Below are 14,209 nucleotides of genomic sequence, written 5' to 3' on the forward strand. Positions count from 1 at the left end.
TCTCTAACTTACTAGCACAACTTCACAGGCAAAGGCAATGATCCAACCACAAGGCACAATACCTTAACCTGCCACAGGTAAAGCAGGGGGACAACAGTGGCCTATGTTTTGCTTCTGTGAGGGTTATTAAAATACGGAAGAGGACCATGCCCCTCACTACAGAGGAAGGCAACACCGCCAGTCTGTACCAGGCTGACCATGGGCTAGAATTCTTTCCTGAACCAAAATATGGGAATCAGTCTGATCCTAAAATGGGGGGGCAAGATCCTCTAGCCAGGAATCTCTGGGCTGCCGTTCCTACAGGGGCACTGGCACACCTCAGTCACAATCCTCAGCCTTGCGGACGATGCAGACTTAGTGCCCAGGAGCCCTGGGGGAAACGCAATACTAAAAGGAGGGGCACGTTACAGATTAATGGGTCTCCTGATTCGATTCGGATTCTGAGATTCGGCCACCATGTCTGCCTGAATCGCCTCCAAATCGGTGACCGAAGCTTCGCACAGCCCTGGTAACTATATAGGCACAAACATACATTGAAATGTCTTTTTTTTCCTTGATAAAGATTCCAGTTTTGTTTCTGTACTTGTATAAGATCTTATATGTTCTTAGATTTTGTTTTATGTGCTTACATTTTGGAGTTGAATTCATGCCCTTTAATTGGTAACATTACACTTATTTTATTACTTTTTCTCTGATTAAATTGTTTGTGATTTAAAATTCTTTTTCTCAGAACGATTATGTGATTGTTTTTAGTGCCCATGTAAATTTATCCATTTTTGTATCGTTAGGATGTTGTAATTTGCGTTCTATTTTTTCTACTTTTCAACTGAGTTAATGATGTCTTCTGAGAAGCCTGATGTCACATTATTAACTGATTGGCTGAATTGCTAGGAAGGAGTTCTCGTATTGGTTGGTAGATCTGTTTAAGCGTGGCTCTTTTCCAAAGCTTTAATTCTAGAAGGCAGTTTTCTGCTGAAACATTAGCCTTTAGCTATGCGGGTGTTGCTCTCCTTCCCTACTCCCCTACCGCTACGTAACTGTATTCGTGATGAACTGAGTAAAAAATCTTCTTTGCTGTTCATATGGTCCTGGGCCTCTGGACTGTGCTCTGAGTGATGCCGCATTTTAAAACCCTAATATGAGTGTACCCTCTAAGAAGGTTGGCTGACCATTTCTTAAGTACCCTTCAACCATGTAATAAATAAGAGTCTGTCTTTACTGGATGTTTTCAGATTGCTGTTTTTTACTTTCATTTGTATTCACTATTTGCTTTTTCTCAGCCTCTCTCTTTTTCCCCTTCCTCCTTGATTACACATAGAAGTCATAGAATCATAGAAAGTTAGGGTTGGAAGGGACCTCAGGAAGACATCTAGTCCAACCCCCTGCTCAAATCAGGATGATCCCCAACTAGATCATCCCAGCCAAAGCTTTATCTAGCTGGCTCTTTATAATGTTAATTTTATTATATCCAATTTTCTTGTGGCATCACCGTGGAAATTGTATGTGCCTTTCATTTTATGTTTAAGGAAGAAAGAGTTTCTGGGTTATGAAGATGAACTTTTGGTGTCAAGCACTGGACTCCAGACCCGGTTTCTGTCAAGTAAGGTGATAATGCCCTACTCAGCCCTTACATGGAAAAGAGAAATAAAGTACAGCAGTGTGTGCGAGGGAGAGATGTCTCCCTTAGTGATTCGTTTGGCTGGTGAAGTCTACCTCTATGCAAAGAGCTAATGCAGCATCCATGCTTTTCTGTGCTGTTTATAGGGGTCAAGCAGGATTTAAGTGTTGTATGGAGGTTGCGTTGATCTTCTGTCTAGGAGTGAATTTCACCGGCAGAGAGTAAGAGACTTTTTAGCTCAAGCAGTAATGGCCTTTGCTTTGGAGTTGAAGGATGAGAGTTTCTGTCCTGTTGTGCAGGTGTGTGTACGCGTTAGCTATATACTCATCGTTTCTTGTCCACAGCATGTGGATTTATTACTGTAGGGCAGGAGGTAGAAAGCTTTATCAGGCTCTCAGAGGGTGCATGGGAAGCTATATAGAAGCAGTCACTTGATGTCTAGAAATGGGGAAAGGTCTTTGAGAAATAAGGCCTATCCCTGCAGTTGCTACAGGGCTGGTTTACATCCCTGCGTTTTCTGTTTATATTTCACTTGTAACCATCTCACTCTGAAAACCTGGGGAATGTAACCTTGGGGAGGTAATCTGTCTAAATGAAAAACAGTTTGTTGTTGTTGCTGAAGCAGTTGATTCATCCAACCAACCAATACTCATATATATATTTTTTTTAAATCAGAAATGTCATAATAGCAAAAGAAGTATAGGAAACAATGAGGTAACTTCACTTTTTCACACATGCTTTCACTTGTTTCTTGCTAAAATTTCAATAATTGCCCTTTAAAATGTTCTTGACAGGAAAATATTCCAGAAAAGGCCTCTTCTGTTACCTTTCATTCTTAAATTCTAGCGTTACAGTACACGAGAAAAATAGTCATGTTGATGCTATGACCACAATATTACCCCTGTAATAAAATGCTAAGCAATTTAACATATTGCTTCCTGGAATGGCCTCATATCATTATTGTAAGGATTCCCAAGAGACTAAAACTATAAAGTGTTATTACAACATGACACATGAGATTTACGATCAGGGGTAGTATTCTGTTTTGCTTCTAGCTATCTAAGTGGTATTTTTGGCTCGTATGGCCGTGTGTAGACGAAACGAGAGGCGTGTATGCGTAACACTTTAAAGCGGGCTAAATGCTTTTGCACCGCTTTAATGGTGTTGGTGTTTGCACGCCTTGGCGGTGTATTGCACATTGATTCCAATCTCTGTAGGAAATTTGGTGGCGTAATGCGCCTTAAATGACTTGGGGCACAGCAAACTAAAGCTCCTTCAAGGAGTTTCAGTTTGCTGCCCCTACAGCTGCGGAGCGAGGCACTGGGCTCCGTGCATCTCCACGGCTCTGCAGGAAGCCCTGCAGGCAGCTTGACAGCAGCCCAGGAGAGCAGGCTCCACCCAAGAAAAGCAGCAAGCCTCTGATCCTTTTTCTCTTTTTTCCCCTGGAGCCTGCCTGCCTGCCTGAGCTGCGCAGGGGCCCAATGCTTCCCTCCGTGGCTGCGGTGCCCCCCAGGACCGCCCAAACCAGATGCCTGCAGGTGGGTGCTGCCTGGCGGAGGGCTGCCGCTGCTGTGGGAGGAAACACCAGCCCCACCCCCCAGCCCAGGGACCGCTCTGTCCACTGGAAGCTCGCCCTCTGCTCCCTGCCGGAGAGGCAGGTAAGTCAGAAGGGTGTGTGTACGACACGGGGGTTTAATCAGCCCTACATTGAAGCAGTGTTTTTAAAACCCACCACTTCAATTTAGGGCCCCTGTTTCTTCTACACATGCCGTATATGGTGTTCTGTTTCCTCTGCATGTGTAAATATAGGCATATAAACTGAGTATGTGTATTGCCTAGGCATGTATGCAGCTATATACTTGTGCCCATCTGGATGTGTGCCTGAATCCAGGTCTGAAAAATTTACCTGGCCAGAAACTCATGACTAATGGCTGTTAGAAGTGGGAGGGAAAAGAACCTCCCATGTGTAAGGCCCAGAAGCTGAGTGTTTAGGCTCACATATGCCTAGCTCATGGCTTCCCAGGAGGCCAGCTTTGAAAGGTGCGCTAGAGAGCGGGCTGGATGATGCTTGATCTGTGGTTGGGGGGCGGCTCTAGAACCTGGCTTTCCAGCTGCCTTGGGAAGTGCCCTAACTACTCAGCTTTTGGGCTAAAACATTGGGGGCTGTCCCACTACATGTTCAAGTGCACACGTACACACACAACCATATTCTTCAAGCTTAATCTTCTCTGTATTTCCTATTATCTTTATCAGTGTTTGGAAAGTACCATGCACACATATAACAATTGATACCTGTTTTGTAACAGACATTTAGTATTACAGCTATAAAGGAGGGAAAAAAGTCACCACTTGTGCATCTTTCAATTTTGGGGGGGCACTGAGACATCTATGAAAATAAGACATTAATCCGTTTGTAAGAAGGCCTTTTGCCATTTTTTCAGAAAGAAGTATGAAATAAGAAAGTTCACTAACCTGGAGATCCTGCATGTTCAAACATGCTCCGTTCATCATCTTCAAAGCAGCCTCCTCCTGAGAAGGAGCACTTCTCATGATGCTGTTTCATTCGGGCAATCAGGTCTTGCATTTCTTTGCCGCCCTGTTTGCATGTTGCATGAATGCCTGTCTTATCCACAGGTAGAGGAACTTCATTAAAATGTTCCCAAACAGGGTCTCTTTTATGTCTTGGCAAGCCTGCTGCCATGATAGGTTTTCCCTTCTACCATACCATTCCCTTGCTAGATTTCAGATCAATGGAGAGGTTATATTCAGAAATGTATCCCTCAAGACTTCTGTAATATTCTGCTCAAAATGTTTCTCTTTTGTTTCTACTGCTCCTTCTTCCTTGCATTTATCTCCAGACTCCTCCTCCTTTCCTAGATCTATTCCACCTGCAACAATCCTCTATTCATTTAACTTCTTGAAACTTTGCACTTTTAGAGAGAGGTAAGGGCTTGATTGTGCACACAAACTTACAGAGAGACAATAGGGCTGATGGGTAGGTAATCAAGTCTGTTATCTCTCATCTCCATATACTGCTCACCACTTGTATATCTGGTAAAGTTCTATCTAACTTCGTGCAAGAAAAGAAAATGTATTTATTTAAACATTTTTCCTGAAATAAGCTTTTGATCAATGTTTATTCAGGAGGCAGGTAACCATCAAGAGTCTGCAAGAGAGGATACGTCTTCCCAATTACAGTCCCTCAGTCTCAAAATTCCTCCTCTCCAATGGGGATTTCCTGTTCTGCAGAATGAATTCCAATGAATAAATAACATTCATTTCCTTCTACATGAGGAGACTTTTCTTGCAGGACACATGAAATTTTAAAGCACCAGGGCTGTATATCTATATGGAGGTGTGTGCCCAAAGAGGTGGACTGTATAAATTCAACTTTGGCTTCCTCTTAAGTATCAGCCAGAAGGATTTTTAGTGTTAACTAGCACAAATGCGCATATGGAACAATAGAAAACCATAGCCTTTGCATGAAAGTGAGAAGCAGCTATTAGAGAAAAGCTATTGTATGATGGGATAAATGCAACAAGATGAATCATTAGCTAGTGTAATTTCATAGGCCTCCATTAATTGCACCAGCTGGAGATATGGAAATTATTCTGTGATTTTAGGGGTGATGACAACATTCAGTTATGGGACAACCAAAATGAAGACCATTTAATTGTAAGGTATAAAACACACTGCAAAGGGGAGGAGTATAGTCAGAATCATAGAAAATTAGTGTTGGAAGGGATCTCAGGAAGTCATCTAGTCCAACCCCCTGCTCAAAGCAGGACCATCTCCAACTATGTCACCCCAGGCAAGGCTTTGTCCAGCTAGGTCTTAACAACCTCCAAGGATTGAAATTCTGGGTAACCTGTTCCAGTGTTTTACTACTTCCTGGTGAGAGAGTTTTTTGCTTTTTTGTGTCCTCATCTCTAACTTAAACTTCCCTTGCTGCAACTTGAGACCATTGCTCTTTGTTCTGTCATCTGTCACCACTGACAACAGTGTAGCCCCATCTTCTTTGGAGCCCCTCTTCAGGTAGTTGAAGGTTGTTATTAAATCCCCCCTCAGTCCTCTCTTCTCCAGACTAAATAAGCCCAGTTCCCTCAGCCTCTCCTAAAAGTCATGTTCCCCAGCCCCCTAACCATTTTCGTTATCCTTTTCTGGACTCTTTTGTCTACATCCTTTCTCTGAGGGGTAGGGCTCAAATCCGAACACAGTGCTCCAGATGTGTCCTCACCAGTGTCAAATAGAGCAGAATAATCACTTTTCTCAATGTGCTGGCAAGGCTCCTATTAATGCAGCCCAGTATGCCATTAGGCTTGTATGCAACAATGGCATGCTGTTGGCTCATATTCAGCTTATTGTCCACTGTAACACCCAGGTCCTTTTTTGCAGAGCTGCTGCTTAGTCAGTCCGTCCTCAGCCTGTACCAGTGCATGGGATTGTTCTGTCTTAAGTACAGGACTTTTCACTTGTCCTTATTGACCCTTACAAGATTTCTTCGGTCCAATCCTCTAATTTGTCTAGGTCTCTCTGAATTCTAACCATACTCTCCACTATATCTACTACTCTCCCATCTTGGTATCATTTGTAGACTTGCTGTGGGTGAACTCTTTCCCATCTTGCAGGTCATTGATGAAGATATTGAACAAAACTGGCTCCAGGGCTGACCCCTGGAGCATTTCGCTTGGTACTGGCTGCCAACTAGACATCAAACCATTGATTTACTACCCTTTCAGCCTGACAATCCAGACAGTTTTCTATCCACCTTACTGTCTTTTCATCCAACTCGTACTTGCTTAGCTTGTTTGTGAGAATGTTGTGGGAAACTATCAAAAGCCTTGCTAAAGTCAAGCTATAACATGTCCACTGTTTTCCCCACATCCAAAGAGCCAGTCATCTTGTCATAGAAGGCAATCAGGTTGGCCAGGAAAATCTTGCCCTTGATGAATTCATGCTGAATGTTCCTAATCGCTTCTTTTCCTCCCAAATGCTTAAAAAGGGATTCTTTGAGGACCTGCACCATGATTTTGCCAGGGTGATGCTGGCCCGACTGTAGTTCCCCAAATCCTCTTTTTTCTCTTTCTTAAAGATGGGCATTGTATTTTCCCTTTTCCAATCATCCGAGACCTTTCCCAATCACCATGAGTTTTCAAAGATAATGGTGAGCTGCTCTGCAATCACATCAGCCAACTCCCTCAGTATCCTTGAACGCAGTGCTTCTGGCCCCGTGGACTTGTGTACATTCAGCTCTTCTAAATAGTCCCTAACCTATCCTTTCGTGACTGTTGGCTGCTCATGTAGTTCAGTTGTGTAGATATAGAGAGAGGAGCGTGAACAAAGGTACACCAATACAGTAATACTATGCTGCTGCCAGTGTATTTTAGAGCACAAATATGCCTGCTGTCTGTGGCTGCTGTATGGAGATGTATGGTAGTGGCACCATACACCACACTACCAGTCCCTTATCTATTCCAGTGTGACAAATAATTCTGCTCAGCTTGTCAGCACTGACAGTTGAGACGTTTTTGCTTAGATGCCTTGACAGTGCTTGTATTAAACAGCCAGAGCTGTACACTCCATTAAGTTTTTGTAAAATGAACTGTCTGCTACTTGCTGTTTCACTGATAGTGGCAGCCATTGTGAGCTAATCCTCTCCAGTTGCGGGCTGCTGGAGTGAATACCCTCAGTCATTCGACAGGTAGTGGATCTTGTCATTTGTAGTGGAGTGTCTTTGGGGCTGAATATTACCTATGATACATAAACATCATTCCAAATAGACATTTTGCTTGCAGTTCACACTAACTTGACAATTCAGATATTGAAATGAAAAAGGAAAGGCATTACATGTAGGATGCTCAAATATGGTGAAATTCACCTCTATGTAGAGATAGAACAGGGCTCTTAAAAAACCCCATAGCATTGATCCTCTGCTTGGGGGTAAATGTCTCCCTGGATGCATTGTCCCGATGACTTAAGGTTGTTTGGAGATATTATGGACACACATCCTCCAGTGTAATAGGTTAGCAAAATTCATCCCCAACCTTTATTTTCTGTAACACATACAAGAGTTGTTTCAAAAGTCAAGCAGAAATGCCCAGTTAGCAAAAATCCTAAAACAAATGAGGGGAGTAAAGGCCTCTCTAGTACTGCTCTTTAGTAGTTTGCAATTTCTGCCTTCAAGTTTGTATTATTTTCTACTACTTACCTTTCTTGTGTTGTAAATTATTTTAAATTTGATCACACTGGCCAGGTTGCTTTCAGAGTTTGGGGTTGTTTGGATTGAATATCTCATGGGATTTAGGTTAAAGAGAGAGAGAGAGAGAGAGAGAGAGAGAGAGAGAGAGAGTGTGTGTGTGTGTGTGTGTGTGTGTGTGTGTGTATTATTTTCTACTACTTACCTTTCTTGTGTTGTAAATTATTTTAAATTTGATCACACTGGCCAGGTTGCTTTCAGAGTTTGGGGTTGTTTGGATTGAATATCTCATGGGATTTAGGTTAAAGAGAGAGAGAGAGAGAGAGAGAGAGAGAGAGAGAGAGAGTGTGTGTGTGTGTGTGTGTGTGTGGAGTTAGTATTTGCGTTGGCACATCTTTTCTAGTCTCTTTCCGGTACACATCAACAGGCATTTCTGAAAATGACGGAATCGAATGTTTTCACAGAGGCTGAGGCTTTAATGTTTCATTGAATATATTAGAAGACACCACTGTAGAGTAATAGCAATATATTTTAGTCCAAATTACAAAAATTAGGTACACCTTGCTAACTGTCAAGTCAAGTGATGAAGTCTATGAACTATCCTGTTTGCTTTGAAAATGGGGACAGGAATTTGGTTATATGGCAGGGGGGAAACCTTTACTACTGCTGCCATATTTATTTTGGATAATCAGGGTAGGGAGTGAGGATGGTTCAGCTGGTAATCTGGCTCTGTCACTGACTCGTGCAAGTCATATTATCTTCCTTCATTTTCACATCAGTAAAATGGAGGTAATACCTATTGCACTAAACATTTGATACCTAATGCAAAACCTAATATTGTATAATTTTTTGAGATCCTTGGATGAAAGATACTGTGTAAATGTATAAAATATTATTATATTAAAGTCAGTCATGCAGCTGAAATCATTTGCAGTGTTTTAATGTATATTCCTTAAAGGTACACAAAATCTAAAATAAGACCTCAGAATATCATTTGTTCATGATAAAAAATATTACTGTTAACATAAGTTGTATACAATTCAAGGCAATGTTTCCCATTTACTTCATCCTTGTGGCTCTAGTATACCCAGATATTGCAAGAATTTGAGTTTAGGGCATGATCTTCTGTAACATAAGAACAGAAGTAATGAGGTGAAGCAGGTGAGGTTGGATTTGTAATAGAAACTTAGATTATGCTGTTCTTTATGATGGTGGGATTCATCCACTTTTTACCTTGTTTTATATATCTCATAGTAGATGTGTGCAAGATGCTCCTGGAACTTATGGTTCATTTATGCAGTATACTCTAATGGCTTCTTCAAACACTGCAACAGTTAAGGGTTTCTAGGGTTTCCATAAAAAAAGTTATTTTCAGAGCTGTACAAGTCAGCCATAAAAGTTTGTTCAGCCTGGTTTGAATCCTGGCATGAAATGTCTCACCCTAGGAGAATATATAATTTTTTTATATTTGGTTTACTTCTGTTTGATTGACACTTTCTTCACTTCTGTGATTGAAAAATGGAATTGGCAGTCTGTTACCTGATGTGGGGACTTAGAGTGTATCTGAGGCCATGTTTTATTTTTTGCACTCCCAAAATTTGGAGAGTGATGGAAGCAATTTATATAGCACTCTGTGCAAAGAAAGGGCATGTTCTGAGCATTGAAGGAGAAAGGCCTGAGAGACTTGCTCTTTAGAGACCTAGAAAGAACAGGGAATCAGTCTTACTCATGGATTTGTCCAATTAGGGCTCCTTTACAAGTGCAGGTAAAGACTTGATGGGATCTAATGTCTGATCCACACAGTTGTGCCTCCTACCATGCCACAAGTACATAGCAGGAAGCATAATTGTGTGATTGCACATTAGTCCCATTGCACTTTATTGCTGGTGCATGAGAAGCCTGATCCTGGGCTCCCCCTGCACTTGCAAGAAGCAAGGTCCTGTAGTTGGGTGCCTCCTGAACTCTCAAGGCTTGGAGATCATGGCTGCTGCAGTCTCCCAGACATTGGGGGTTCATGCACCCCCAAGTGCAGCAGTCATGATCATCCAGCCTTGGGGGCTCCCAGGTGCTGGGAAGTTGCAGCTACGCCCTGCAGCAGCCGCGGCCCATCTCGGTCTCAGCACTAGAAGGTGCGCTGCCAGGACCCAGCATCCGCAGCTGTAGGTACTGCCTGGACCCAGAATCAGTAGCCGCTGGGGCTGAGAGTCCCTTCATTTGTAGCTGGGAGCCCTGTCAGCTGGTGGGGCTCCCAGATGCAGGGGAGACTTACATGTGCTTACACGTGCAAATTAAAGCTCAGTAACAACCAGCTATAAATTTAGTACACATTTTCAAGGTCTAATTTTATAGCTGATTGGAGCTCTGTATGGCATTATAAGTACTGTGCACATGTAGCTGGACTCTGTGTAATTGCACAACCAGTTAATTGTGCAATACCTGTAATGGGTAGAGGGGGCCTTAGAGTAGGATGGATAGAGCAACTGTAAATGAGATGATGCTGGGATAGGTCAGGGAAACTTTTCAGTGTGGCTTACATACTGATTTGGTGCTACTTTGTCAGTTAGGAGATGGCATACTGGGTAAAAAAAACACATTGTGGTTATACTAGTACAACTTCTGGAATGGGCAGTATGGGAATAGCTCTGTTAGAATAAGCATTATTCTACTGATAATCTGTGTTAATATTAGAGATCTGTATTGCTTTGACAATACTGGTATAAAGTGGGACAGCTTTCTAGTATTGGCAATCCCTAATTGAATATTAATGCAGTCAGGCATAAACAGGACAAGATCATTCTGCAAAGACTGCTGCCATAATTCAGAACAGATGTAGGGACCAGGCTTTTTAGTGAAATTTATGTAGGTAGAGAGTTCTGCCCATTTGGACCTTGTTACTAGATTGGAACCACAGACCTGGGGGTGGCAAACAGACAAACAAGTGCAGATGGGATGGATTCTTCCTCCCCACCCCCCGTGCATTTCTGCATGTGAATTCTGTACTAAAATAACTCCTTTGGTGCCCTTTTCTTCCTATTGATTCCAAAATTGGCACTCTCTCTCAGATTGTGTGTTAATTTTTGATCTCACCCTATTTCTACAGAAACAGTTTCTTATGCCAAATTTTGTAAAACCATGTTTGCATCCATGCTGAGATCTTGTAAGCCAACATCCTCCCTGGAGTGAATGTTTTAGTAATAAGCTCTGAAAATAAAGATTGATAATGGAAATACTGGCAGCCCCTTACACTACAGAGGTGCTAGCCTGCATCTCTCTAATTAGGACTGCGATTAAAAATGAGAGATGCTTTTGGTCTTCAATTTCAAACCATGAAATGAAAGGATTTAAATGTCTCATTTTTGGCAGTGACTGACATTCAGCAACAGCGTGTTCTGTGCTTGGCAACAGAGGTGTTGTTTAAAAAGTGTTTTATAAGAAATGAGTAACAGTGCTTTCCTGTAGAGTATGTAATCGCAACTTGTAGCTGTTTCAAAATAATTATTTCCTTGATTGTCTTTTAAAATTGCTATTTTCAAGTTCAATTTATTATTCTTTTATCAAGGGTTTTTGTTTGTTTTGAAAGCAAGCATGTTCTATATCCAGAATCCTGAAATACGATTATATTTTTCATGTAAAAAGGGGTACTAGGGACTTGAGATCCATTCAGAGGTAAAATTTATTTCAGACCTTACACCTGCCTCCAAGTTGTCCAGTTAATTTTTGTGGTGTTACATTAATATTTTCCAATTTTGAAAACATGTTTTTCTGCCTTCTGGCATGTGAAAGACTCATCAGGGGAACAAACAGCAGAAAGTAGCCAGCTAAGCCATGACTCTGAAAAGACGTACGTATATGCGGACACTTCAGTGGCACTACTGCGATGCTTTTGGGATGTCCATAAAGCTTGATTGGTTAAAGGGAGAGGGCCAGTGAAACAAATTTAGAATTTCTAACCCAATATATTCAAAATATCATAGGCCAAATATGTTTTTGTTTTGTTTTGTTTTGAAAGTCATCAACTGTCATGATTTAGGCTTAAATATTATCACACCTCAGCCCCCTCTGCGCTTAACAGGTATTGCCCAATTAACTGATTAATTGTGCAGTTACCTTGAGACCAGCTACATGTGCAAAGTAGCTTTCATACGATAAAAAGCTTCAACCAGCTATAAAGTTAGACCTTGAAAATGTGTACTAATTTTTATAGCTGGTTGCTATTGAGCTTTAATTTGCATGTCTAGCAGGGTCTCCGCTGCTGCTGGGAGCACTGTCACCTGGGGCCTCAGGGTTGCACCATGTCCATCCGTAGCTTGGAGTCCTACAGCTGAGGGGACTCTGAGCCCCAGCACCCGTTGACTGGGTCCTGGCAGCACTGTGACTCAGAGTCTGACAGTTGCAGTGCTGAGTGCTGGGTCCCAGCTAGGTTTAGGCAGGTGGGGGCATGGCTACACCAATTCCCCAGCTCTAGGGGTTTCACGCATCACTAATGCAGGTAGATCATGGCAGTTCTGCACTGGCAGCAAGGTGCAATGGGACCTAATGTATGATTCCACAATCAAGTGTGGCACGGCAGGAGGTTTGATAGTGTGGCTTCTGCACTAGATCCCATTGCACCTTTACTTGCATGGTTAGAAGGGCCCTCAAACATACATACTTCTGTCAAATATGGTTCTTTTCCTGTTGTCTTCCAGTTTTTAATCTTTTTGGTTCATGTTTTTCTAGCTTTTTTCAATGGCCATGAGCATGAAAACATACTTCATTTTTTAAAATTAAAGCCGAGATTCTCACGTTGTAAGACTTGAGGAGTTGGGGTTATAAAAAAAAAAAAATCAAATATTTTGAGATGTGATAAAATCACCAGAATTGGCAAAACTACATGACCGCTTCTGGTTTCTCATTATTTTTTGTAAAAAAAAAAAAAAAAAGAAAGGAGAGGGAAAAATAATCTTCTAGTTCTCTGTCAGGCATAGTAATTGTAGTTATCATCTGTTTAAAAAAAAAAAAAGCAAAAAAAAAAAAAGCTTAAAATCAGAAACAAGTGATTTAAAAACAAAAATCAGTATCCCTTTAACTTCTTAGTTTCATAAATTAACCATTCTTAACCACTAAGGCCTAGATAGAGGCAGATGTTGTATCCAGCTGTTAAACATTGCTTTAATGTTTTCATTTTTATAGAGTCAGTTAATTCTAGCATTCTGCCTTAAAGCACGCTAGGAAAAAATCCTAGTGTTTATCTGCCCAAGACAAGAAGAACAAGTAGAATAACACTTGCACCAAGAAGTCTGAACATGCCATATTTAATCACTTAGGACAAGGTTGTTACAAGCCCTAATACAGTTTTGGATGGACTGTTGGGAAATAAAAATTAGCTCCACCCTCCATTGATCTGTGATAGAGATATAAGAATTGCAGTTTTGGTCCCCTGGTAAGCATAGCTTCTGCAGAAAGCAAGGAATGGGAAGATCCATAGCTATCCATAGTTAGCCTCAGCCTAACATACTGTTTTAAAAACCAAAGCTGTGGCTTTGCAAAAAAAATGTTTTTTAGACTCCAAGAGATCTGTAGTTCCTCTTATTTTGTTTTGCAAGAATAGTGATTTTTGCTGTGAGACATGACAAAGGTTAAAATTGAGTTTGTGCTTGCTCAAAAGTCTTCTGTTGTTTTGTTTTGTAAGAATAGGGATTTTTTGCAGAGAGGCATAGCAGAGGTTGGAATTGGGTTTGCAGATGTGTAAAATAATTATAAAAGTGAAAGTGAAATCTGGTTGCGTTTGGATTTGTTTAAACATCTGAGGAGAAGCAGCAGATGCAGGAAAAGCACTCTGTGACTCCTGATTACCTGAGGATGGTCTGGCCATCAGTCGTTGATCAATAGCGGTAATCATTTAGGTACTTTTGATTTAGTTAGCGAGATCCCGTCCTTGCTGGGTCAGTACATTTTCATCTTTAACAGACTGCAGTCTTGTTCCTGTGTCAAACTTACACCCTGACAAAAGGCTAACATGAAATATTTTATGCCCACCTTTCTTTTCTAGGACTAAAGAAAGGGTTCATAAAGCCCACACAACAGAGAAAGTGTTAACAAAAGCCATGTGGGAAACTAGGGCCTTGGAACAACCAGTCACCCAGGTGGATCAATCAAGGGTTAAGCTCACCCTCTAGTAGTGAATGGAAGGCAGGCCTGGGCAGTGGGAAGAAAGCTGAGAGGAGCTTTGAGTTGGAAACCCGGAAGGAGGGGACAGGAAGTGAGGAGTACATGTGAAAGGCAAAGTCAAGGAAGGTTCTCTGGCAGTAAGACGGAGAGATGGGAAGGTAGGAAGAAGCCTAGGGAAACTGCTGGAAACTTAACAGTGATCATCGCCTCCTGGAATTCACCATCCAGCACAAGGTGGCAAAGGC

At 41.7% G+C, this 14,209-nt stretch overlaps 2 long non-coding RNA genes across 2 annotated transcripts in view; one reads left to right on the top strand and one right to left on the bottom strand.

Moving 5' to 3' along the window:
- Window positions 1–4,440, bottom strand: part of LOC109287994 — a 20,008-nt gene extending 15,568 nt beyond the window's left edge. Inside the window, exon 1 of the long non-coding RNA XR_002095039.1 lies at window positions 4,091–4,440. This is a non-coding gene — a long non-coding RNA (uncharacterized LOC109287994). The remainder of the gene's footprint in view (window positions 1–4,090) is intronic.
- LOC109287996 overlaps window positions 1–14,209 on the top strand; it is a 210,531-nt gene that overhangs the window by 106,889 nt on the left and 89,433 nt on the right. The gene's annotated exons all lie outside the window — the stretch shown is intronic.

Source organism: Gavialis gangeticus, unplaced genomic scaffold, assembly GCF_001723915.1.
Source record: "Gavialis gangeticus isolate Ggan-Ray unplaced genomic scaffold, GavGan_comp1, whole genome shotgun sequence".
Taxonomy (NCBI): domain Eukaryota; kingdom Metazoa; phylum Chordata; order Crocodylia; family Gavialidae; genus Gavialis; species Gavialis gangeticus.